The sequence below is a fragment of the Melozone crissalis genome, unplaced genomic scaffold, assembly GCF_028551555.1.
Source record: "Melozone crissalis strain CALT ecotype California unplaced genomic scaffold, PUWL_Pcris_2 ptg000066l_1, whole genome shotgun sequence".
NCBI lineage: Eukaryota > Metazoa > Chordata > Aves > Passeriformes > Passerellidae > Melozone > Melozone crissalis.
The window spans coordinates 8763634-8791155 of record NW_026535844.1 but is presented as its reverse complement, the minus strand read 5'-3'; positions in this window follow the sequence as shown (position 1 = coordinate 8791155).

The following is a 27522-nucleotide window of genomic DNA, read 5'->3' as shown; positions in this document are numbered from 1 at the left end:
AGGCTGGTGCTGGCATCCCACAGCTGCTTGGCTTCAGCCTTCACAGCCACTGAGGCTGTGTGGAAATTGGGGGGCACCTCCCTTGTCCCCCCCAGGGCAGCCTCGATGTCCCTGAGCTGTTGCCGCAGCTCCCAGGGGAACGTAGTCCAGGGCCGCTTCTGCCCACTGCCCCCTCCGTATGGCTTCCCATGCCTGACTGGTGGCCACCACAGCCTCATCCATTACCCCAGTGGTGGCCTTGGCAGCAGCTGTGTCCCTGCAGGTGTCATGGAGCTTGGTGGCCTCCCCAGACAGTCTGGCCCAGCCCTCCTCGAGTGCTGCCACTGAGTTCCACCAGTCGCTGGTGGTGTGCGGCAAGGTGTATGTGGCCAAAAGGTCAGTGTCCGGCTAGCTGAGGGTAATGGCCGACACCCAGCTGCATAAACAGCAGCTCCCCTCGGCGTCTGTTGGCCTCGGGCTGAGCTGGCTTGCGGACGGTCTCGCTGCCAATAGGATGAGAGAGGAGCTAGACACTCTCTGGGGGTGAAGTCGGTTTATTGATGGTCCCGAGAGCAACCAACCATGGAGAGGCCCCAGGGAGTGACAAGGAATGGAGGGTGAAACAAGATTATAAAGGGGGTGGGTGTACAAAGGAGGGGTTTACAAGTAACCAATTAGGGAAGGGAGTGAGCTAAACATGACAGGCAACAGATGAGAATAAATAAACATAAAGTAAGGGAGGGGCCCCGGGACCTCAGCCAACCACAACCCCCAGAGAGGAGAAGATTCTGGAAACCTGGGAGGAGTGGGGGGTGACTGACTGGGCCCAGGGAGGAGGAACCAATATACATATAAGGGAAGGAGAGGGAGGAGAAATTATATAACCAAAAGGACTGACAACCCCAATGGCGGGAGTTGCCATGGGAACAACATAACTGGCAGGGCTAAACTGGGGGAGGGCAGAACCATTTACACTAAACAGGGGGAAACAATACATAAAATGGGGGAGTAATACAATAAACTTAACAAACACACAACAACAATGGTGCTTGTCACATGGGCCCAGTGATCCATGGGGTGGTCTCGAGGGCAGCCAGGGCCTAAGTCAGGGCGGTGACGTGGCCATGGTTCAGGGAGATGACATGGCAGTAACACAGGGACAGGGCACCAGGGTGGCACAGAGTGTCATGGAGCTGCCACATGAAGATCTCCAAGGCCATCTGCAGAGCCCATGGGGACATAGTCAGCATCAGGATGTCCCTATCCAAGCCAGCCACAGTGGCCACCAGCTCACCCAGGGTGTCCACCACAGCCACCAGGGGCTGCAGCAGGGCTAGGGACAGCTGGGGAGGGGACAGGGCAGGTGACAGGAACCTGATGGCACTTGTGTGTGACAGTGGTCACCAGGAGTTTCAGGATGAAGAGAGAGGCGAAAATGTTGATTCCATGTTCAGAAGGCTTGATTTATTATTTTATGATAAATATACTACATTATAACTATACTAAAAAGAATAGAAGGAAAAGTTCTCAGAAAGCTAGCTAAGCTAAGAATAGAAAAGAATGAATAACAAAGGAGCTGTCTCTGACTCTGTCCCAGAGAGAGCTCGGTCCTTGACTGGCCATTAATTATACACATCCAACATGGGCCAATCACAGGTGCACCTGTTGCATTTCACAGCAGCAGATAACCATTGTTTACATTCTTTTTCTGGGGCCTCAGCTTCCCAGAAGGGAAAATCCTAAAGAAAGGATATTTACGAAAAGATGTCTGCGACACTTGTGGCCTCCTACAGTGGCCCCACTGCTCTCCCAGGGTTCCCTTTGTCTCCTCACTGGAGGTCTAAGCTATGCCCTCTGTCCCTTTGTCAGCTCCTTGTTCCCTCTGCCACCCCCCTGCCACCCTCAGTCCCCTCTGTCACCTCCCCCTTGCCTACTGTTATAAATGTATATTATAGTTGTGGCTTTTCACAAATATTAAGATGGATTCTTTATGTATAATGCTAAAAAAGGTTTGCTTTTTTTTCTGCTATTAAGAAAAAGTTAGATATAGTAGCAGTGGTAGCTGATCTAGTTAGGAGTGAACTGTCTGTTTGGTCAGGATAACATCTAGTGAACATGTCATAAGGACCCTGCTATTGATATGCCAACTATCAGCATCTGCCCTCTGAAGAAAGTGTGGACCAAGGCCCAGACTGAAATGATGATGACAGTGAACCAAAACCACAGCCAAGAAACACACTGTCCAGGTTTAGAGCAAATTTGGGGAAGAATCCCCCAAAGGAGCTCCAGTGGGAAAAAGCAGATCCAATCAGCCCCTCCCCCTGACTGGTCCGGGAGGAAAAAATACCTCCTTGGAGAAAGGTGGAAAAAAACTGTTTATCAAACGATAAAACCAAAACAATATCAAACAATGAGACCCCTTGCCACTCTAAAAAGAGATGACAAACTGAGAAAACCCCGGGTTGAAGCTCAGCTCAGTCAGTCTCTGATCAGTCCCTCCGGTGCGGGAATTATCGCAGGCCAGGCCTGGCCCAGTGGGCCACAGCTGCAGCTGCCGGTGCTCTCCTGGGTGTTCAGTCCACCGCAGTTTCAAGAGGTCCAAAGAAAAAGGGAAAAAAACCAATCCAGGGAACTTCTTTCCCTCAACTAGCTAAAACTAATTAAAAGTAAAAGAAGAGCTCTGTCCCGCTGTCTGTTCATCCACAGACAACACAGTCCAGAAGCAGGAATGTGAAGGTGGGAGTGCAGTGTCTGAAAACAAACTGCGTGCTTCTTCTCTCCCCCCCTTCACTCTCTGGAACATGTCTTAAAGGTACAAAACTTATAATTCAACATAAACAGAATGAGACGACTGGGGATAAAAGCATCATAGAGTCAAACCACGACACACACATGCTCTAAAAAGGCAGACCTGAGGAGGAGCCATGCTATACACTTCTCAGAACATGTAAACTAGTTTATGGAAAAGTTTTAATATGCATAATTATTTATGAATATGCAGCAGTTGATACAATAGAAATGGTATAAAAAGGGTGTTTCCCAAACTACCAGGTGTGCTCTTGGCTGGTGCCAAGATTCACAGGATTCACAGAGTTCACAGAATGACTAGGTTGGGAGAGACCTTAAAGGTCATCAAATCCAATCCATGCCCTAACAGCTCAACTAAACCATGGCACCAAATGCCACTTCTGGTTTTTTGAAAACACATCCAGGGATGGCGACACAATCATCTCTCTGGGCAGATCATTCCAGAACTTTATCACCCTTTCTATAAAAAACTTTTTGCTATTATCCAACCTAATTTCCCTTGATGCAGGAGAGCCACAGCTTGAGACTGTGTCCTCTGATTCTGTCAGTGCTGACTGGAGAAAGAGACCAACCCCACCTGACTACAACCACCTTTCAGGGAGCTGTAGAGAGTGATAAGGTCACTTCTGAGCCTCCTTTTCTCCAGGCTAAACAACCCCAGCTCCCTCAGTCATTCCTCACAGGGCTTGTGTTCCCAGCCCCTCACCAGCCTTGTTGCCCTCCTCTGCACACACTCAAGTGTCTCAATGTCCTTCCCAAACTGACGGTCCAGAACTGGACACAGCACTCAAGGTGTGGCCTCACCAGTGCCGAGTACAGGGGAAGGATGACCTCCCTAGTTCTGCTGGCCACACCATTCCTGATACAGGCCAGGAGCCATTGGCCTTCTTGGCCACCAGGGCAACACTGCTGGCTCATGTTCAGCCGACTGTTGACCAGCACCCCCAGGTCTCTTTTGCCTGGGCACTGTCCAGCCACACCATCCCCAGCCTACAGCACTGCAGGAGGTTATTGTGGCCAAAATGCAGGACTGGGCACTTGGACTTATTAAACTTCATCCTGTTAGACTCTGCCCATCTATTCAACTGTTTCAAGTCTGTCCGCAGAGCCCTCCCACCTTCCAACAGATCAATACACGCTCCCAGCTTAGTGTCATCCGCAAACTTACTAATGAAAGACTCAATCCCCTCATCCATGTCATCAATAATGATATTAAACAGAACTGGTCCCAGCACAGACCCCTGAGGTACACCACTGGTGTTTGGCTGCCAGCTGGATGCAGCTCCATTCACCATCACTCTCTGGGCTCAGCCATCCAGCCAGTTCCTAACCCAGCACAGAGTGCTCCTGTCCAAACCATGGGCTGCAGCTTTTCCAGGAGTGTGCTGTGGGAGACAGTGCCAAAGGCCTTGCTGAAGTCCAGGTACACAACATCCACAGCCTTTCCCACATCCACCAGGAGGGGCACCTGGTTATAAAAGGAGATCAGGTTGGTCAAACATGACCTACCCCTCCTAAAACCACGCTGGTTGGGTCTGATACCCTGGCCATCCTGTAATTTCTGTATAATGACACTCAGTATGAACTGTTCCATAATCTTACCTGGTTCTGAGGTCAGACTGACTGGCCTATAATTACCAGGATCCTCCATCCCACCCTTTTTGTGAATGGGTGTCACATTGGCCAGCTTCCAGTCATCTGGAACCTCACCAGTGAGCCAGGACTGCTGGTAAATGATGGAGAGCAGCTTCACAAGCTCATCTGCCAGCTCCCTCATCACCCTGGGATGGTTCCCCTCTGGTCCCATGGATTTATGAATATCCAAGTGCCTCAGCAGTTCTCTGACTGCCTCCTCCTGGATAATGGGGGGACCATTCTGTTCTCTGATACCACTGAGCAACCCAAGAGCACAGTTATCCTGAAGGCAAACCTTCTCACTAAAAACTGAGACAAAGAAGGCCTTAGGCACCTCTGACTTTTCATCTGCAGTTAGAAATTTCCCTTCAGCATCTAATAAAGAACAAAGGTTAGTCTTACTCTTCCTTTTACCATTAATATATGTGTAAAAACATTATTTGTTATCCTTTACAAAAGTCGCTATTTCAAGTTCAAACTGAGCTTTAGCCTCTCTTTTAGCAGCCCTCTTAAAGACTTCCTGAGAGACCTGACCCTTCTTCCAAAGATAATAGATCCTATTTTATTTCTGAATTCCTCCAAAACCTCCTTGCCTATCCAAGCTGAATGTTTACCTCGTCAACTTATCTTCCAGAACACAGGGACAGTCTGTTCCTGTGCCCTCAAGATCTCCATTTTGAAGCATGCCCACCCTTCCTGAACTCCTTTATTTTTAAGGACTTCTTCCCAAGGAACTCTCTTCTTGGTTTTTTGTGGTTGAGATGACCCTGGAGGTATTAGAAAGTCCTTTTTTTCTCGGCTTTGCGACTGAAGAAGTGTTGCAGCCTGAATAGCTGCTAGTAAAGTCTAAGGTAAAGAAGCAAAAAGGGCTTTTGCATAATATCTACAGGTGTTTAATTCAGCCATATGGTGAGATATTCAGGTCCCAGACACACACACTTGGCGGGTCAAGCTCTCTCTCTCCAGGGGCCTGACCCTGGTCTTGGGGCAGTACAAAGATAAGGGCCAATCAGGAAAATGGGAGGGAGTGGCTCAGGAACATAGGGACAGACATAGGAACAGGGGAAGGAGCCTGTTCCTTATGTGTGTAACTTAGGAGATGCCCCCCAGGGCCTCCACAAAGAAGAAGTTGAGATTTGTCGGTTCTGCTTTTCAAGGTTGCTTATTTTTTCTTATCTATTACATTCTTTCTCTGAGCTGCTGAGATCTGTCCAGCAGGTCAGGTTGTGGCATAGTCTTTGCTTTTGGGGTGGTGTTAACTTTTTATACTACGATCTACATGTACTTTATTTACAATAATTTTTTAATATTTATCACTTATGTTAGACAGTTTGTCTCTACTCTAAACCAACCAAAAAGTGACACCATCCCAGCAGAAGATGGAGAACGAGAAGAAGAAGAAGGACAGAACACGCTTAGATTCTTCTATTTTGCTTTTTAAACCCCCATTCTAAAAACTTAAAATTCTACTTTTTCACCTTGTGACAAATTAACTATCATTCTACTTAAACTTCTGTGGCTTGTAAATTTTTGCACTAAGTTGGTAATTTTTTCTATGGACTAAAATTGAAGATAGAGTTGTTTACTTTGTGCCAATGTTAGCGTTCAAAAACACATAATCACATAGGGATTATATGCGGGGCTTTTTATTAAAGGGCTCTGGGAATCGGGGTATTACCCAAATCTGATTCTGACCATACATCCGAAATGATCATGTTTTATACTCTATCGTTACATAACTTTCATGTTAATTATTAAACTTATATTGTTCCATTGTATGCATAGATTTAGCCCCCTATTGAAAGCGAAGGGAGACGACCCATCCTTTGATCAGCATCGAACTCTGATTTTTTGATTCAACATGCACATTTTTATAACCGTGTTAATTAAGTTCATACATATTGTAAAACCTGAGCTCATCATAGGCTACAGATAAAACATTAACCCCTCCTTTTGTTTTCAATACCTGTGGTTTGTTATTGAAACCAAGATTTGTGTTCTCACCCTGATATGAATGGTTCTCAAAACCTCCATGTCTGTTCCCAAAACAGCCATGGACAGAATGTTTACCTGTTATGAGAAGACTGCCTGAGAACTCTGCTGTTTATAGAAATGTGCCTGAGAACCTTATTATTTACAGAAACAGGCTTGGGAACTGCTGCTTACAACTGCCTTTTACTTTTCCATCAGCTGTATGTTTTCATGGCCTTTTTTCCTTCAAGCCATGTCTGAGCAAAATTCTCCAACAGCCCCCCTCTGAATTTCCAGCATAGTTTCTCATTATTCTTCTTATGGTTATATAAGAATTATATTTAATTACTAAACAATCATCGCATCTAACAATGATATAATTCATCATACTGCTTACGCAGGTGCACTTGATCTGGGAAAGCACAAAGCTTAACATTTTAGATTCTATCTTTAACTTTTTCCAGGGCTCCACTATCACCAAGGTCTTTGAGCTTTTTGCTAGGGTCTCGAATCACTTAGGGTAGCTAGAGGAATATCTTGGGCCTCGACAGTCTCTGAATAAGTCTCCTGAATAGGCCAAAGTCTTCCCTCCGAAAGTCCAGTGTAAAAGTCTTATTATTGTTCCTCTTGACTTCACCAAATATTGCAAATTTTAGCATTTCAGGATCACTCTGTCCCAAGTGTCCCCCAACCACCAAATCTCCCAGCAGGCCATCTCTATTTGCAAACAGCTGGTCTAACATAGTCCCTCCCCTGGTGGGCTCACCCACCAGCTGCCACAAAAAGTTGTCCTCCACAAACTCTAAAGATTTCCTGGATAGCTTTATTTCAGCTGTATTGAGTTCCCAGCAAATGTCTGGCAGGTTGAAATCACCAACAAGAACAAGAGCTGATGATCCAGAAACATTCTCTAGCTGCTTATAGAATGAATTGTCTATCCCTTCTTCCTGGTTGGGTGGACAATAACAGACTCCCAGTAGGATATCAGCCTTATTGGCCTTTCCCCTAATTCTCACCCATAGGCATTCAACTTTGTCATCATTAATTTCAATACCTATGGCCTCCAAAGCCTCCCAAATATAAAGGACCATCCTTCCACCTCTTCTCCCTTTCCCATCTCTCCTGAAGAGCTTGTAGCCATCAAGTGCAGCACTCCAGCCATGTGAGTTATCCCACCATGTGTCTGTGATGGCAACTGCATCATAGCTCTGCTGTTGCACCATGGCCTCCAGCTCTTCTTGTTTTTTACCCATGCTGCATGCACTGGTATACATGCACCTCAGCTGGGCTGCTGATTTCACCCCTAACTGTGGCTTACCACCCTTGGGCCTGCTTCCAGACAGCCCAGCTGCATCCCCTTCCCCCTTTAAACCTTGTTTAAAGCCCTCTCAACAAGTTCTGCCAGTTCACAAGCTAAAAACCTTCTATTGTTAACAGAGAGATGGACCCCATCTGGTTCCAGCAGGCCAAGGGCTGTAAAAGTTGCCCCATGATCAAAAAATCCAAAATTCTGCCAATGCCACCAACCCTTGAGCCACTTATTGATAATATGAGCTCTCCTATTCTTTTCACTGTTTTTCTCAGCCACCAAAGGAACTGAGGGAAAGACTACCTGTACCCCTGTCTTATCAACCTCTTGACCCAGTGCCCTAAAGTGCCTTTTAATTGCCCTGACACTCCTCTCCTCAATCTCATCACTGCCAGCCTGGAGTATCAGCACTGGGTAATAATCAGAGGGCTGAATCAGCCCAGAAAGTCTCTTAGTAATATCCTGTACCCAGGCCCCAGGGAGGCAGCAGATGTCTCTATGGGGTGGGTCCAGTTAACATATGGGGCCCTCTGTTCCCCTCAGAAGGGAATCACCCACCACGATTACCCTTCTTTCCTTTTTGATGTTAGAGGTGATAAACCTTCTCACGGATGAATCATAATTGAGAGACTCACTGGGCAGATAATTTTCTTCTAAATGTTATGTCTGACTCTCTAGATCCAGGGCCACATATCTATTCTGAAATGGCACCTGGCTTGGGAGTAGGGGTCAGGAGGAATTTTTATTATTACGTCAGCAGGTAGGTACCCATTTCCACTCCCCTTCACCTACCAGGCGTCCTTCTATTGTCTGAGAGTGAGAGGCCTCTGACTCTTGGTGGGCCTCCCTCAAGGACAGAAGGGCTGAACTCCACCAATCTATTTCCCTTTCACTTTCCCTGATACTCCTTGGTATTTCAATTTCTTCCCTAAGCTTAGCCACCAGTGAAAGGAGATCATTCACCTGTTCATGCTGCAGGCAGGTTTCCTCTGCAACGCCCCCTGAAACCACTGATAAGCTCAAGCAGTCGGCACAGGAATGGTCTGGACAGACATGTCCTTTTTTGGAGGGTTCCATCTGATTACATACACTCGTACTAACTATAGTTTTGGATTGCGTACAAACCATTACTAACAGAAATGCTAAAACCTACAAACCAACAGAAACACCACAAACAGTACTCAGTAAATCTTACTAGCAAGAAACCCTGCAACCCTGGCTGCTTGCCCTGTCTGTGTGAACTGCCTCGCAAACTGCGGTGCCACGCCCTCAGAGATGTCATGCCCACTCCTGTTAGTCATGCTCCACATTGCCACGCTCCCTAGAGTTGTTTTATATATCAAGAGTTCTCTTATCATTATAGTGCAAGGATTCCATATCGCCAGTTTCATACCTCCTCGATGTTTCTTGCAGGCAACTCCTCTAAGCACTGACTGTTCCTGGTCCTTGCAGTAGCCATCTGACTCCCTCTTGTCCCGTTACTCGGCTGTTTTATGGCCTGGAAAGGCTCGGGGATGGCCTTGGGCAGCCCGCGCTTCAAAGGACGAGAAGAGGCTTCAGGTCTTTCTCGGACTTCAGTATTTATTAGTTGTTTATCTAAAAGATTTTCTCTCTGCCCGACAGAGGTCCGCACAGCAAGCCAGCCACGTGCACACTGCGAGCCCCCGGGGCGGTCACTTATCTTTATACTCAAAATTACGTATACAATATTTACCTATTCTTTCCAATACCTTTTACCCTTATTGACCAGTGCACTTTTAGTAATAACCAATCCCAAAGTGCCACCATCACCACAGAAGATGGAGGCCAAGAAGAAGAAGAAGAAGGACAGGACATGCCCCAATTCCTCCATCTTACTTCCCTAGACCCCCTGTACAGAAATCCTAAACCCTGTGTTTTACACTCTAATTAACTTATCCCTTCACCATTTACCCCAGTGAAATCCTCCCATCCTCATACAGGTGTCGTCTCCCGTGTAGGATCAAAGTCCAGCCACCAGACACTTCTGGCAACATTCCAGGACTCCCGAGCCCCCCAAGGGTGGTCTCGGTCACTCTGCACATCAGTCCTGAGGTGCTGAGATCCCACATCTCCCCCTTCTGTTTGCACCAAGAAGACCTCTTTTGCTATCTGATTCATCGCACGTTTTAAACATGCAAATATGCATGGGACGACAAGTATGAGGACTAGGAGAACTATTAAAATATAGAATCGTATCTTTAAAATTCCTCTCCAAATGGGAGAGATGTCAAAGGATTCTACCAGATCATCGATCCATAATCCTGTGATCTCGCCAAGCTTATTTATGCTGTCCTTTATGTTTTTAATACTTTCATGAATTGACCTTGAATGATCCAAGAGATTCATGCAGCACATCCCTTCAAACTCTTCGCACCCATGTCCATGAGCGAGCAATAGATAATCGATCGCCGCTCTGTTTTGAAGAGTCGCCTGTCTTACACCACTGATGTCTTTTAACATGTCATCCAGTGCGACAGACACAGACCGCACATGTTTGCTCAACCAACAACCCATGCGGTCGATCTGAGTCAAGGCCACCCCTGATGCTGTTTGAGGTGAGAAGATTGCTGTAGCAATCCTCGCTGTCTTGTCCCAAGAAAATATTTCGTCATTGCAATCTGCCGCATATTGTTGTATTGATCTTTTTTCTTTGTGCTTTTTCTCAGCATGTTCAAATCAGGCGATAGCATTGAAATTTCCCCAAAGCTGCATGAACCTCCCGTGGCATTAGCAGGAATGCCGTGCCAAATTCTGTCCCCGCAAATTAGAAACAAACCCCGTGGCAATTGCACTGGGACTTGGATCGATCCCCTAGCAGTTTTCTCTGTATATTTACACCATGCTGATGCATTCTTATAGAATTCATGATTGGGAGTTACATCGATAGTTTTTGCCTTTGCGACACCTGGAGTTTCAAACTGCATGCAGAGTTCCATTGTCATGGACCCAAAAATCTCCAATTCCTGAGGTTCTGTAGAAGCCACAGGAAGTAGATGTGTCCAAGCACACCACTCTTTCACAGGATCTTTAATGACCTGTGAAATGTTAACTGCGGAGTGCCCTGGAACTGGCCATTCGTCCACTGGCAATCCAACCATGCATGCTGAAAATGGTTTCCCTGGCCTCGAATGTGTCAGGCAAATGCTATCTAAATTCGCTGCTTGAGCTAAAGTCTCCCATACATTTTGCTTTGGCTGACTAATAGGTAAATTTCCTCCATTGCTCACTGCAATGAATGAAAGAATGATGATCATGAGCATCATGAAACTCATGACTTCGCTTTTGTGCGAGATCATTGTTTTGTTTTTCTTTCAGGACCCTAATGGAAAATCCCCAAAGTCCTTAGTTTCTTTTTATTTCTCTTCTGAGTCGTTTTTTTGCAGTCTGAGTCTCGACTTCTGTCTGAGTACTAGTCTCTTTGTTTCTCGGATCAGCGTTCTCGTGTTCTCGTGTTCAAAATGGCTTCACGTGTCGCGCTGACACCCAGTTCAGACCTCGATCTGTGGAAACACAAGCGAAACCCTTGCCCCAAGTGATTAGTTTGAAAGGACCTTCTATTTGTCCTGTCTCTGGGTTTCTGATCAAAACTAAAGGATTTTCCCTTAGCTTTGCCTGTGTGCTGTTTAGAAAATGCCTCACGATTGGTGGATTAGGTTCTGAGGATGAGCTATTTAAGAAATTCAACACATACAGTGCCTTATTTAATTTCATGTGAGGTGTTGCCTCCGGCTCACCCCTCCTTTGTCTGTCCAGAAGGGATTTCAGGGTGTGATGTGTTCTCTCAATGATCGCCTGACTTGTGGGTGAATGTGGAATACCAAACGTATGTTTGACACCCCATCTTTTCAGGAATCTGTCAAGCACCCTGCCTGTGTACGTTGGACCATTGTCTGTTTTTATCTCCTGAGGCACACCTAATGATGCGAATGCTTGCAGAAAATGTCGACAAGCATGGTCTGCTGTTTCCCCTGCATGTGCTGAAGCAAAGACTGCACCTGAGAATGTATCTACAGAAACATGAACATTTTTGAGCCTCCCAAAGGATGGATACTTCGTGACATCAGCTTGCCACAACTGAAGACTTTGCAGCCCTCGCGGATTGATCGCTCCGGTAGAAGAATGTGGCTGCACAAGCTGACAGTCTGGACAAGCACTAATGATCTCCCTCGCCTGACTCATTGTGAGACGAAAGGACTCCATCAGCGCTTGCGCATTCTGATGAAAGAACGCATGACTTAATCTTGCCTGCTCAAAAATGTCCGGCAGTGTTTGCGAAATGGGCATTGTCAACCTGTCCGCTCAAGCATTCCCTTCCGCTAAAAACCCCGGAAGTGTTGTGTGTGCTCTAATGTGTGTGATAAAATATTCTCTTTCCCTGCTTTCTAGCAATGTTTTCAAGCTCGTCAGATATGAGTACAAAACCTCATTACTGACTTCTTTCAAGAGCGAACCCTCCAATCTCTTGACCACACCCGCAACATATGCGGAATCTGTCACCAGATTGAGAGGCTGTTTGAACAACTGAAATGCTCGGACAACGGCTGCCAACTCCACAATTTGTGGAGAGCCCTGAACCATCCTCACGTCTGATTCCCAATCTCCTGTCATTGAGTTTCTCCACGTGATCACCGACCTGTGTGTCTTCCCTGAGCCATCTGAGCACACTGTGATCCCATCCAAAGGTTCTTCACTTATTCTTGGTTTCGCTCTGTAACATATTTGTGATTGCTGTATTCTATGTTGTGGAAAATGGACTGGGCAAGTTCCTGGGAATGCTAACAACGCGATTAACAAGTCTTTCGATTGTTGCATTGCCCAATCAAAATAGTCTCGTTTCAGAGGTAATCTGATGACTGAGAATTCTCTTCCTGCCATTGTCAGCAACCTTGTTCTCGCCTTTATGATGATTTGTGCTGCCATCTCTAAATCTGTGAGAATTGTTTTTGCGGGCCTGTGTGGTAGGAAAATCCACTCTATGATTATCAAAGAGTCCTTTTGTGATTCATCCCATTGGAAGATCAAACCATGGAACTGTGTTTTCTTCCCCAGCACTGCCAACTGAAAAGGCAACATTGGAAAAAATCAATGTGCCTGCCTTTTCTGTATCGCGTCCGTGACTTTCTCCAACTCTTTTCTCGCTTCTGGCGTGAGTGTCCTGGGAGATCTAATGTCCGTGTCTCCTCTCAAAAGATCGAGCAACGCTGGAATGTCGCTGTTTGTGACTCCCAAAACTGGCCTCATCCAGTTGATTTCTCCCAAAAGCTGTTGTAAATCATGCAAATTGCTGATCTTAGTGCTGACCTCCATTTTTTGAGGCTTTATTGTTTTCTCTGAAATTTTCCACCCCAGATATTTCCAAGGCGCAACCTCCTGAATCTTCAAAATGCTGATTTCCAGAGCTGCCTTTTGCACCTCTGTGATCACACAGTCACGAGCTTCTTGCAGCTCCTGTTGTGTTGACGCTGCAAAGAGCAAATCATCCATGTAATGAATGATCTTCGCCTTCGGAAATTTCTTCCGTGCTGGTGCCAAAGCTCGTGCCACGTACCATTGACAGATCGTCAGAGAATTTTTTAGGCCTTGTGGAAGAACGACCCAATGGTACCACTGCAGAGGTGTTTCCTTGTTGATACTCGGAACTGAAAAGGCAAATCTCGGAGCATCATCTGGATGGAGGGGAATACTGAAAAAACAGTCCTTGAGGTCAATGACCACAAGCGGCCATTCTCTGGGAATCATTGAGACAGATGGAAGTCCCAGCTGAAGTGGTCCCATGTCTTCTATGACTTCGTTGATCTTACTGAGATCGTGTAACAACCTCCATTTGCCCGATAGCTTTTTCTTGATGACAAACACTGGAGAATTCCAAGGGCTGTCTGTCAGCTTGATGTGTCCCTTCTGCAATTGTTCTTGGACCAGGTCTTTCAAAACACTCAACTTTTTCCGCTCAAGGGGCCACTGATCCACCCAAACTGGATCATCTGTTTTCCATGTCAACTTCAATGTGGCGAGTGCCGCAGTGACCCCTATTAAAAATCCACTTCGATCTTCGCGCCCCATTGTGCCAAAAGGTCTCGACCCCAGACTGTGATCGGCTTTTGGACGACAAAAGGACGAATGATCGCCGTATTGTCTCCTGGTCCCGTGACAACAACGGAATTCTCATTTTGCAGACACAGAGATGCTCCCCCTATGCCTGAGAGAGAACCCAATGGCGCGACCAAGCTCCAACTGCGTGGCCAAAAGATGTACGATATTACCATTACATCCGCCCCTGTGTCGAGCATACCTCTGATTGCTATTGTCCTGTCTCCACATGTCAATTGGCATATGAGCGTGGGTCGATCTCGACCTATGTTCTTCACCCATGTTGTGTGTACTTCAACATGTTCCTTCATGGGGAAACCTTCTTCATCGAAGATTGATATGACCTCTCCAACTGCGTGTGGTGGCAATGCGAAAGCTCTCGCAACCACAGTATTTTCCGGCACAGTCAGTGGTGGACGAAGCGCTCTTGCCAAAACTGTTAATTCTGTATTTTTGTCCGCTGAGACAACTGTTGGATAAACAATGAGTCCAAGAATACTGCATTTGTCTTGCCCAACTATCAAGAGATCTTGTTTTTTGTATGAATCCCCACGGATACCCGTTGGTATCTCCGCATTACTTTCGTCTAGAAAGCATACTAGTTTTGAAGCTGCCAATGCACACTGTGCCCCTGGTGGGAGGAGGTCTGGGTCACTGTGGAATCGACTGAGGGTTTTGCTGAGGGTATCTGCTTGTCGCTCACTGATGATTGCCCTGTCTGTTCTTGTGACACCACCAGTACTTGTGTCTGAGTGCGCTGGTGATTTACGGCCGCACTCCGTTTCCCGGATGCGGTAACGGATTTCCGTCCACGTCTGTCTGGGAATAACATCCTTTCACAGAGTGTCTTCCTCTTCCGCACCGTGCACAAATTGGCCTTTCCGCTTTCTGTGCTGGCATTGTTGTATGTGTCCGTGGACAATTCCTTTTCATGTGCCCAAACTCCCCACATTTGTAGCACTGTCCTCTTTGGGGATTGCTCTTTTTCTGCATCGTTGCAAGAACTTTGTTGATGTTCTCGTCCTGTTGATGGAGTAATTTTTCGAGCATCTTTTCCAATGTCTTATCCTCTGATTGCCTTTCTGAGTGTCCCTTTAACTGTTCTTCCCATTCCTCTCTTAATTCATTCTTCACAATCGATGCGACATGCTGAGTTGTCCCCACCGTGCTGCATGCCTCCACCACCTCTGCCAAGGATGGCCGTCCTGGCATGGCACTAATGACCCGTTGACAATCCGGGTTGGCATTGCCAAAAGCTAAGCTCTCCAAGAGAGGCCTCTTCGCTTCTTCGATCGTCACCTATCGATCCACGGCTTGTGTGAGTCGATCGATAAATGACATGAATGGTTCTGTGAGACCTTGCCTGATGCAAGAGAACGGAACATCCGGAGCTCCTGTTGGTGTAATTTGCATGATTGCCATTCGCGCTGCTTCTTTGATGTCGCTTAACACTCTTCGTGGAGGCCGCGCTGCTTGTTCCCCTGGGCTGTCATCTGGAGGATCCCTTGCTAACTGCCCTTCTGTGAGGTTCGCGTTTGGCCCACCTTGATATCTGTTCCGCAACTCAGAAAGATATTTTCTCCACCTTTTTTCCCAGACGAGACTCTGTGTGTCAGTGAGAATCATTGCCACAATACTTTGAATATCATATGGCGTGAGATCATACGTGGTGAATGTCCCTCTTAGTAGCTGTTTGAAATATTGTGAGTCCAGCCCAGAAGTTTGAGCCGCCTTCCCTAAGTCTTTGAGTGTCTCATGACCCATCCTTTCCCACCTTGGATTCTGTCCCTGGGCATCATATGTCACCGGCATTGTCAAATCTCCTGATCCCGGGAATAAATGCTTGTCCTTTGCCAATGCTTTTCTGATTCGCTTCCAATCCATCGTCTTCACCGGCTCTTGAAATTCCTCTTCTTGAGACTCCATTGGGATTTGCATGAATAATGGTGTTGTGGATGTCATCGGTGATTCATCGTACCTCATTTTTCGCCTTGAGGTTTTTGACCTCGCTCCTAAATCTGAAAAGGAAACTCGAGGATCTTGTTGATATTTCTTTTTTGCTGTATCAAATGAATGCAAGAAGCTTTTCGCTGTTTCTGCTGCTGACAGCATCCATGCCGGAACACCTTCCGATGCTGTGATCCGTATGACATCTTCTCCTTGTTGCTGTGCTTCATCTGAACTTTCATCATCTTCACAAAATCCCGAAGTCGACGGATAATCCCTTTGCTGTGTTATCATTGTCTTCTTTGAAGTGCTTTTCTTTTTGTATAATGTTGGGAAAAATTGCTGCATTGTTGCAGTCTCGCCACGAGATGGTGATGTGGCTCCACCGAACAGATCTGGCATGTCGTGCACTTCTGTCATCCCCCCACAAGGTGGCGCTGTCACCGGCCTCCCTGACTCGGATGACGGAATGAACTCGACTGCTCCTCCTCCGCTCGACTGCCGTGTTCGCGATCTCGTTTGAGACCAAGTCTGCCTGGCTTTTAATTCAGCTGAAAATGGAGCTCGAACACCAGAACGTCTCCCTTGAAGGGATGAGCCTTGGGCTCCAAGGGTTTTGACTAAAGGCACCAAGTCTGGAGAGGGTGTGGAGCCCCGGGATGTAGAATCCTGAGCATGGCCCCTCCTCACCCGAGACGTCACAGGGGACCTGGCCCGCCCCCACCCGCGTTCTGCTCTCCGTGCATGCATGCTTTCCGAGCTGCTCCCTGTCTCTCCCGAGCTGACGTCACTCTCTCCCCCTCGTTCCACCTCCGAAGTCTCCTCCCCTCGGTCTGTCCCTGACTCTGTCTCCTCCTCCTCTGACGCTGTGTCCACTCCCCCCACCGGTATGCGCAGCCTGCCTCCCGCCAGCACCTGGGCCCGTTCCGCGATTCGAGCCGACCTCCGCACCGGGTCTGACGTCACAACCGCGCGCCTCCTGCGTCTCACTACAGTGGCCCTTTGGGGCTGCCCAGTTTCCCCCAATTCGCCGCCCGTGCCGAATGCTCCCACACCGGTTTGTGACTCCCCCCCTCCGGTCTTTGCGAGTCCTGCCCGCCGCGCGCGTTTCTGGCTCCCTGCCGACCGGGGCGGCTGCCGCCCCTGGCATTGCGCTGACAAAAGCGGCACTGGATCTCGTGTCTCCCGTTATCTCTTCACCCGCGCGCCCTGCCTGCACCGCCGCAGCCTGGCCGCCCTGCTCTGCCGCCGCCGCACCGCCGCGAGAAAGCACTCCCCCCGATCCCTTTTCTCCCCCCTGCATCCCCCCTTCTGATCTCATGTCCGAGTCGGATCCTGATTCCCCTCTACTCTTCGGGGTTTCAGGACGTTTTAGGAGTTTCCTGGGGTTTCTGGGTCTTGGGACCGGAGGCTTTGATACTATTTCCTGCTCCCTTTCCTCGAGAGCCTTTCCCCCCTGGCTATCTGAGGCCAGAGCTAATTTTTTCCGAGAGCTTTGCTCTCCCCCTCTTTCTTCTGAGGGCCCCGCAACTTCTCGTTGCTTTTCCAGTCTTTTCGACTGCACCGAAATGCCTTCTAGCATTAATCTTGCTGGCGAGAGCAGCTTTAATGCTGTCTCATCTTTTTTTGTTGCTAAGAGATATAAATGTCTGTTAATTTCCTGCCAGAACCCTACTTCAAACAGCAGGCGTGTTTCTGAAAGTGGATAATTGAGCCTCACCCACAATAATAACTGTTTTAACTCCTTCTCTGGGATCCCTTCCGTGTATGATGCAGCCATAAGGCGGACAAAATTCCCAGCTGTTCCTGGGAGAGTGTGCCCTCCATGTTCTTATTTTTGACCTTCTCACCGAATCTGTCGTCAGAGCGGTCCGAAGGCTCCCGATCTCCGTCCAGCGGGTCACGAGGGATGGATCCAGAGGCGCCTTTCTGGTTCCGATCCGGGCTGCTCTGCTACGAACTGTCTTCGGCAGAAGCTGAGAGATGGAATTCTCAGTGACTGCTGTTTTTTGCAGACTCTCCTGGCCGTTTTTTTTTTTCTTCTCTCCTCAGGAGTTATCAGTGCTCTCCTGGGAATTCGTCCAAAGCCGGAGCTGCCCTCTTGGCTCTTCTGCTCTTCAGCTCTTCAGGGCTGATCCCCCCCTGAAAGGTTGTGGGGAGTAGCCCACGCAGCAGACGACACTTGTCCCATTACTCGGCTGTTTTATGGCCTGGAAAGGCTCGGAGATGGCCTTGGGCAGCCCGCGCTTCAAAGGACGAGAAGAGGCTTCAGGTCTTTCTCGGACTTCAGTATTTATTAGTTGTTTATCTAAAAGATTTTCTCTCGGCCCGACAGAGGTCCGCACAGCAAGCCAGCCATGGACACACTGCCTGCCTCCAGGGCGGTCACTTATCTTTATACTCAAAATTACGTATACAATATTTACCTATTCTTTCCAATACCTTTTACCCTTATTGACCAGTGCACTTTTAGTAATAACCAATCCCAAAGTGCCACCATCACCACAGAAGATGGAGGCCAAGAAGAAGAAGAAGAAGGACAGGACATGCCCCAATTCCTCCATCTTACTTCTCTAGACCCCCCTGTACAGAAATCCTAAACCCTGTGTTTTACACTCTAATTAACTTATCCCTTCACCATTTACCCCAGTGAAATCCTCCCATCCTCATGCAGGCGTCGTCTCCCGTGTAGGATCAAAGTCCAGCCACCAGACACTTCTGGCAACATTCCAGGACTCCCGAGCCCCAGAAGGGTGGTCTCAGTCACTCTGCACATCAGTCCTGAGGTGCTGAGATCCCACACCTCTGACTCCAGATCCCACCAATCCACTGTTTTATATCCCTGTTCTTATTGGCTACAGGTGTGGCCTGTTAAGATCAGGCCTGCTCCTAATCTTTAGTAATTGGTCCAGCTGCAACTTGTTGAGGTATAAGATTACATTCTGTATTACCTTCATTTGCCCATACTCTATCCCCCTACACCCTAGAGGCGTCTTTTTATCAGCCCACTACTCAGTGACAGAGGAAGCCCCGCCCCAGACCTTGTGACCCTCAAGCACAAGCAACACACCTATTTGTGGCTCAGCGTTCCCACAAATGGCCACTCGGTGATGGAGGAAGCCCCGCTCCAGTCCTGCGTGGCCCTCAAGCGCCTGGCTATAATCTTTGCTTTAGTGTCTCTGTCTCCCATTGTCCTTTATTAAACTTTTACGTTTTAATAGGAAAGTGAGCCATGTTTTTCACAATTTGGGGTTCTCACCCCGGATTAACACATCGCTCCCAAGACCACCAGGAGATGCTGAGTGGGGAGGGTGCCCCGCTGATTTCAGTGGCCTTGCCTGCTTCTTCTGGTGAGATCAGCGGTTGCAGGTTGAAACCTCAAGGACAAAAGGAGACACATAAAGCAAAGAAAAGGGAAAAGGCTCCCTAAAATTGCGGTGGCCCCAAAATTCTTGGGCACAAAGATGAGAAGAAGAAAAGAGGATTGTAAGTACTTTTCAGGAGGGCAGGTACGGGGGGATGAATGTGTGTGTGAATGAGACCCGGGCTGGTTATCCCAGACCTGCAAAATGGGTGAGGAGTTTCTCACACTGCAGTTCCGTTCTTTCATGAGAAAAATGGCCACTGAAGAGATGAAGTGAAAAATAAAAGGAGGGAGAGAATCCCCCGGGGTAACTGGGACTGGGTCTCAGGGAAGGGGTGGGACCCCTTGGAGAGAGAGAGCCTGTCCATTTCAGCTGTTCGTCTCTGCACGGACACACGTAGGATGGCCTTGGGACAGCCCGCGCTTCAAAGGACAACTCTGGACTCTTCAGATTTTCAGTCTTTGGATTGTTTATTATTTCTTATCTACAAAATTTTCTTTCAGCCCGACAGAGGTCTGACCAGCAAGGCAGCCAAGGGCACTCTGACCTCCCACTGGGCGGTCGTCTATTTTTATACTAAAAACTACATACATCATATTTACCTTTATTTCCCAATACCTTTCAGCCATATTTGCAAGTGCACCTTCACCCAGGGCCAATCCCAAAGTGCCAACCCCAAAGTGCCAACAGAAAATGGATGACAAGAAGAAGAAAGAAGAAGGACAAGACACGCCCTGATCCCTCCATCTTGTCTCCATAACCCCCCTGTACCAAAATCCTAAAATCTGTATTTCCACCTTGTAAATACTTAATTCTTACACCATTCATTCCCAAGTGACTCTCTTGTACTCAAACCTTTGGCACATCCCTTGAAGGGTCAAAGTCAAGCCACCAGGCGCTTCTGGCAACATTCCAGGATTTCTGAGCCCCCCAAGGGTTGTCTCGGCAACTCTGGACATCCGGAGTGATGTGCTGAGTTCCCACAAGAGCTGAGGGTTTTCCTGGCACAATCCACTGGGAAAGCAGGATAAGAAGTGGTGGACACGGCTAAAATTTTGCTGGATTGAGGGATAAAGATGCCCAAGTGTCGTTATAGAGCACGAGACAGCACAAAGTACCACAATTCCATCAGAAAAGTGCAAGAGAGATTCATTATAGCAACATGTTGCTTTTATACTTTTTTAAGGCATTTACATTCACTTAACATGCACATTCACTGCCCATTGGTTATAGAAAAGAAATAAAGTTTTCAGTGGGTGACCAAGGAGCCACATCATTCTGTGAGCCAGCTAGAGTCCATATCTCTGAACTTTCTCTCCTTCATCATGTCTCCATGGTGACAACCTTAGTGTCTTCCTCAGGAGAGATATGGGGATTTCCTTATCATCAGGAAGCCTTTGCTGGCTCACAAGAACAGCATAGAATGTCTCTCCTACACCCAAGAGCACCCAGGGATAAAGATGCCCAAGAACATCCAGGGTTGAACAACACAGCTGATTGAAGGATACCCAAGAAAAACCGAGGTTGGCCAATAACATTTTGAGATTTTATAATACCCATGGGTGGGTATTAACAAGTGACTTGAGAACAAAGGTACCTTTTTTGTGTTGTCCTATTGTGAGTGGGAGTGACTGAGACATATTAAATGAAGCGAATGAGTATGGAGGAATGAAAGTACATGTAGTATAGATTGTTTAACTTTATTTTCTGCAGAAAGGTGGATTGTGTGGCATAATACTGGAAAGGAAGGTTTTTTCATACTGTGAGGAATGGTCAAGCTGTCAGGGGAATGCATTGCAGTAGGGACAAGTGAGTAAGGTCCTGGGGAAATGAGATAAGGAACCAGAGAAGAGAGCAGGGACCCTCTGGAAATACTGTCTCTCCCTGTATCCAGTTTCTCTGCTCGTGCCAGAAGCTCCATACCAGCTTCTCTGTCTGAGCCAAGAGCTTCAGCCCTCCTCACCCATACTGGGCATGATCACTCCCGTCCCCGCTGTGGCTTCCCCCCAGCTGACTGCTCCTGCTCCTATCCCTGTTTCTGCCTTGATTTCAGCTACACTGTTGAATTCTGCTCCTCCCTCTGTCCCCTTTTGGATCTGGCTTTACAGCCAACTTTCAGCCTGGTCTCTGTTCCCTCGGTGATTTCAGCTCCCTCTGTATCCATGGGGGAGGTTCAGGAAGCAGACGGAGCCCCGGTGTGGTCAGGGTCCCAGGAGAGGACTGGGGATGCTGTTTCTGCTGTAGGGGGGAGGTCACCCTCACTTAGGAGGAGGCCTGGGGATGGTTGAGGGGGTGTGCCTGGTGAGGGAGTGGGAAGAACATTGGGCTCTGTTCTATTGTATTTGCAGGGTGCCTGACGAAGGAAGAAAGGAATGATGAATTTGACTTTATGTTTTCTGAAGGTTAATTTATTATTTTAAGATATTATATTAAAGAATACTAGATTGCATTATGTTAAAAATACAGAAAGAATACTTACAGAAGATTATCAAGATAATAATGAAAAACTTGCGACTCTGTTGCAGAGGCCCAGTACAGCTTGACTCTGATTGGCTAATAACTCAAAATAATTTACAGTAGAATTTAATGAAACAATCATGTGTTGAATAAACAATCTCTGAACACATTCCAAAGCAGCAAAACACAGGAGATGCAAATGAAATTATATTGTTTTCTTTTTTCTCTGAGGCTTCTCAGCTTCTTAGGAGAAAAATCCTGGGTAAAGGGATTTTTCAGAAAATATGAATGTGACACTGTTTTCTGAGGGATGGATGCTATCAGGATCCTTTGATAACTTTAAAAGTAGGCCCTCAAGAGGAAGTATTAGAATTTATAGTTCATACTGATGCAGAGAGAACTTATGCAGTAGATATTCCAGGAGGATGTGATGTAGGTGGTGACATGGTGGAATGGCAGGGGGAGGAGGATAAGAGTTAATATCTCTGTCATTAAAAATGTAGTAATTAAAGGGGAAGCCAGAATGGGGGTAGGAGATGTCTTATTCCTGGAATTCCTGGAGCAGGTGTCAACTTCTTGGGAAAAGACTTACAAATCCAGCTGGGAATAGAGGTTATACCAGAAGAAGAAAGGGCTGTGGACAAACTCTTAGAAATAAACTATTGAGTGTACACCTCATGTGGTCCAAAATGTGTTAAAATCAAAAAGGGAGGAAAAAAAAGGAAAAGAAAAAGCTGGGGAAAAATTATTAGCAGACTCTAAGATGTCAAAATGTGAAATAATGCTAACTTAACACTAAAAGTTAAAAAAGTTTGAATCCAGCTCAATTTGTTTGGCAAACAAAAAGGTATCTCAACACACGATTGTTCAGAAATTGTGCAATAACAAACTGAAGTTCAGGAGGATGTAGCAGAACAAGCCCTCCTAGAGGCGGAGAAGATATATGTTGGTGGTTCATCCAAATGCTTATTAAAGAAAAAGAATACCGGGGCACACCAGGGTGAGGGTTGTTGACGTTGTGGGGTGTTTGACCGCTCTTGTGCAAGCAGCAGAGTCTCGGGGCTGTGGCAGGGGCTGATCCATGTGGGTGGACCGGCGTGACAACTTCCAGTGTTTGCCCACCCGGTGGAGGTGGCGCAGGGCACGGGTTTGTGCGGGCACCGCTGGGGTTCGGGAGCTGCTTGGTGGTGCCGGGGTCTCGGAGGGCGTGGGGTTGCTGGACACGCTCACCAGCCCGGCAGCGGTGCTGGGCACGGTTTGCACACTTTGCTGCTGAGGAGCGGGGCTGGCTCAGTGACGGAGCTACCAGGGGGGTTTGGCTCCCAGGCTGCCGGGGTCCCCAGTGCAGGGCAGCAGCCTCAAAACCAGTAGGCAAGTTGAGAGAGAAAGAAAGAAGGTGAAAGGGAGGTCAGGCACACCCCCAAGGTTCCCGCAGAGGTGACTGTCTGCGAGCACCCCTGCTACCAGAGCAAGCTGCCAGCTCGCCCTTGCTGGGGCCGCTGTGGTGCGGTGACGGCAGTGGGAGATGAGCGAGGGAGAGCATTGAAGACTCTGCTATGAATGAAGATAGAGAGAAGGGAGGGCGGTGTGAGAATAAGCAATAAGACCAAGGCAGAGATAGCCTTGATCTCACTAATTCTCAAAACCTTGCCAAGTCGTTTCTTTTTGTTCTCTTAAAGCAAGATTCTTTCTTTCTTTTCTTCGATGTTAGGATAGGGGATTGTTAGAAGGATGGGTCCCACATGGCAAGTTGTTAAAAGGATGGGTCTGTGAAGGCTAAACAGCTAAATAATGCTCAGAAGGTAAAAGGCAATAGATGTTATGAAGGGCCTGGCTCTTTTTTTGGGATTTTTTGGGGGGTTATTTTTTGAGGTTTTTTGTTTGTTTGTTTGTTGATTGGTTGGGGGTTTTTTGTTTAACTAATTGTGGCTCACAAGAAGAGGAATTTGCCTCTGAGTTTTCCCTTCAGTGCTGTTAAGGCTTCCTGCCTTAGAAAGAAGGCAGCATCCTAAGCGCAGCAAGTCCCTCTTTCTCTAGGAGGACTGTCCATTATGTGATCCCAAGAGCTGAACAGCCTAGTGCAGCTGAAGACTCAGCTGGGTACTAGAAGAAGAAGCAGCTGTGGCCAAAAAAATCCCCAAAAACCCAACTTGCTGCTAAACCCAGAAAGTTTTGAAGAATGCTAATGGCAAATCCTGGTGTAGAGTTGCCTTTTCTCCAGTCACTGTTCCTGTGCTATTGAGAAGTCCTTTTCAGGTACTGCTGACAAATGAGGCAGCAACCGGAACCAAGGGAAAAGAGGGTGGATCCAGGCCATTAGAATCAAAGGAGCTGTGAAGGAACCTGAGTGGACTAGCATATTTAAACCGGATGATACCAAATTGACTCTTAAGTTGGAACTGGGTGGTAATGAACTGGGAGGACCCAAATGATCCAAGGAATGTACAAAGAATCACAGCTAATTGAGAAACAAGGCCAAGCTTGTATCAGTGGTTTCAAGTGCCATCTGGACAAGTCCTGAGATACGTCAGATATCCGCTTTGGGGATGAATACTTCCACTTCAAACAAGAGGATCAGGACTATTTTGGTCAGAGAATTTCGTGTTCTGGCCTTAGACTGTGACTTATACAAAGAGGAGGAGGAATTACAACTTCCACCAGTGCCATACCATATACCCTGTTTGCTTCATCCTAATATCAGACATGCTGGGTTAAAATGCTGGGTTAAATGTAAATGTTTAAATTGTGGGGAAAATTGGCATTGCAGTTTACAAAATTGATGCTCTTGTTGCAGGAAGTGTTGAGTACCAAACCTATCCCCTGTCCAGATAGAACTCAAAGCAACTGAAATGATAACATTGTTTTGTGGATGGGAATTATTAGTGCCTGTTGAATGGGAGATACCTGAGGAACTGTGGAAAACTACAGTTACAGAGTGTCAAAAGTGATTTGCCTGGAAATTAGCAAAAAGTGAGTGACAAGGAGAAGAGGGCAAGACTGGATTGGCCGCTGTACTCGCCACCAAGAAGATCAAATGCACCTGCTATGGGCCGCAACCCCATAGGCATGGCAGGTGGGGGTATAAGCCATACCAGACCTCTGTTATTCCTTTTCTGTCACTTATCTTCTGTCTTTTCCCTTTAGGGATATCAGCAAAATGGTGTCACAAGTGCTATCAAAAGCATTACATGGAAAGAAATCAAAGTTCCTCTTTTATTACACACACCCATGTCAGCAGTCACTTCTATGACCTATCCAAATAAAGTACCTGTATGCAAAATGGGGAAAAATACTGCATTGAGAGAAACTTAGGAAAAAGTGTTAATAGATTGGGAAGTGAGTGTCCAAAAGGGGAGAGATGGATTTGTTTCACATTTGCCCTTAGGGGTGGAGTCCAAGATTTGGTAAAAGAACAATCAGTAAACAAGAAGGCAAAACCAGCACAGCAATCTAACTCTGTATCAACCAAAATTAATATCCTGAATCATATTATAGGACTCCATACAACTGTAGAGATAATAACAAACATAACCAGTTGGGCATTGGAATTAATATCAATCAACAAAGCCAAACAAAACCCATAATGTATCAGAATGGATTGGCTTTAGACTATCTATTGGCTAAAGAAGGGGGTATTTGTGGAAATTTTAATATATCAGGTTGTTGAAAATAGGTGACCACGAGGAAAAATAACCCATGTATTGGTCCAAAATTGGGAACCCATGTTGAAAAAACTAGCTGGTGGGATAATGTATTGGGGATAGAATGGTGGAATAAGTTAGGCTTCTTCCTTTTATCCAGCTACAGCTGGTTTGATATTTCTTCCTTGTTTGATTCCTTGTTTTATTTGACTAATTACCAGCATAGTCCAAAGCATAAGAAACATTGCTCAAGCCAAATGATTTATAAAGAATAAGAGGGGGGGTTGTTATAAATGCATATTATAGTATTGGCTTTTCATAAATATTAAAATGGATTCTATATGTACTACATTTAAATAACTTTGCTTTTATTTCTGCTATTAACAAAATCTTATACGTAGTAGTAGTGGTAACTGATTTAGTTAGGAGTGAACTGTCTGTTTGGTCGGGATAACATCCAGTGAACATGTCATGAGCACCCTGCTATTGATGTGCCAACTATCAGGATCTGCCATCTGAAGAAAGTGTGGACGAAGGCCCAGAGAAAGTGGTCAAGAGAGTGAACCAAAACCCCAGCCAAGAAACACACATGCTCCAAAAAGGCGGACCAAGGAGGGGCCATGCAAAATAGTTTCCAGAATATGTAAACTACTTGATGAATATGCATAAGGGTCTATGAATATGCAACAGGCTGATGTAATGGAAAAGGTATTTAAGGGATATCCCTGACAGTAGCAGTTTGCTCTTGGCTGAGGGCCATGATGTACCTGGCCGTAATCTTTGCTTTACTGTCTCTGTCTCCTATTGTCCTTTATTAAACTTTTACATTTTAACTGGAAAGTGAACTGTGTTTTTTCACAAGAAGCCAACCCAGTTCCTGGTTAAAATACCTTAGAAATGTTTTTCAGCCCATTAGTTTTGCCACACAATGCTGCTATTACCTCCAACACAAATCACTCCTATTTTCACCCTACGTGGTCCTGCTCCAATGCATCTTTCACAGTTCTAATTCTCTAAAATATCTGGTCTGTTTGCAAGGCAATCTTTTGAGACTTGTTGAAACTTGTTTCCAGTTCAATCTCACTTTCAACAGCGTCATCTCTGTTCCATGGCCTTCCTAAGCCAGCACAGCTCATCTCAGAGTTTGCATGGACATGGACAAGGCTGTGTGAGCTTTCTGCCAGGTTTTGGGAATCCTTTACAAATCCATTTCTCACATCCCTGGGCCCCCCCTGTCCTGGCGCTGTTTCTAGGGGGTCCTGTTGCTCCAAGGGGGTGTCAAAGGGGAGGGGGCAGAACCCTCGTGATGGGTGGGGGGGCACAAAGGGGGGTCTGGGCCCAGTGCTCAGGAGGGGTCGGTACAGGAGGGGGGGCCCAGTCCCAATCCCAGTGCTCAGGGGAATCCCGGCGCCCAGTGAGAGGGGGGATGGAGGGCGGGTCAGAGGGGACTGAGGGAGGTGTGGGGGCGGTTTTTTGGGGGGGATCCCGGCACACCTAGGGCCTGGGTCAGTGCTGAGCAGCAGAGCCGCGCTGCTCGCAGTCACTGGCCGGGATCGCGGGTGTGTGGGGGGGAGTCAGGGGTTGCCCGGAGACACCCCCAGCTCCCCAAATCACAGCTGGGTATGAAAAACAAAGTTCACTCCTTGAAATTTGTAAAAGTTTAATAAGGGATAAGAAAGGGTTTTGGCACTCAGCCAAAAACTCACCCTAAACCCTTTCTTGTCTAGATATGATTACACTGCAGCACTACGAACACATTCCTGAGTTTAGACATTATTCAAACATCTCCAGGAGGTTTGGCTGTTCCAGGAACTTTTGTTTAGTTTTAATCCCTGACTTGTCATGAGGACATTCTATAGATTAGGTCAATATATTTGGTTTCTTCTCTTGGTTCCATCCTGTTGTTTCACACTCCCTGATAAATTCATAAATTCTCAGGTTTGTGTCACTCTTACCACCTGGAAAGACTGGTCCACAGATGTGAGAAACAATGGAATTATTTTACACCTGAGTTAGTTACATAAAAACATTTTAATATTGCATAGTCTCTATTTTAATATTTATTATTTATCTATTTAATATTTATCTATTTTTAATATTTCAATGCCTATGATATAATACCTCTTTATTACTCTAGCATTAAATAAGCTATATGGTGCACACATAATCTGATAGATTCTATTGTACCAAAAAGCAGCTAAAAAGAATTATAAACTGGACCATATCAAAATACTTGTGATCAATAACAACATGCAAAATCCAATACAGACAGGCAAAATCCAATTACTATATTGTCATTCAT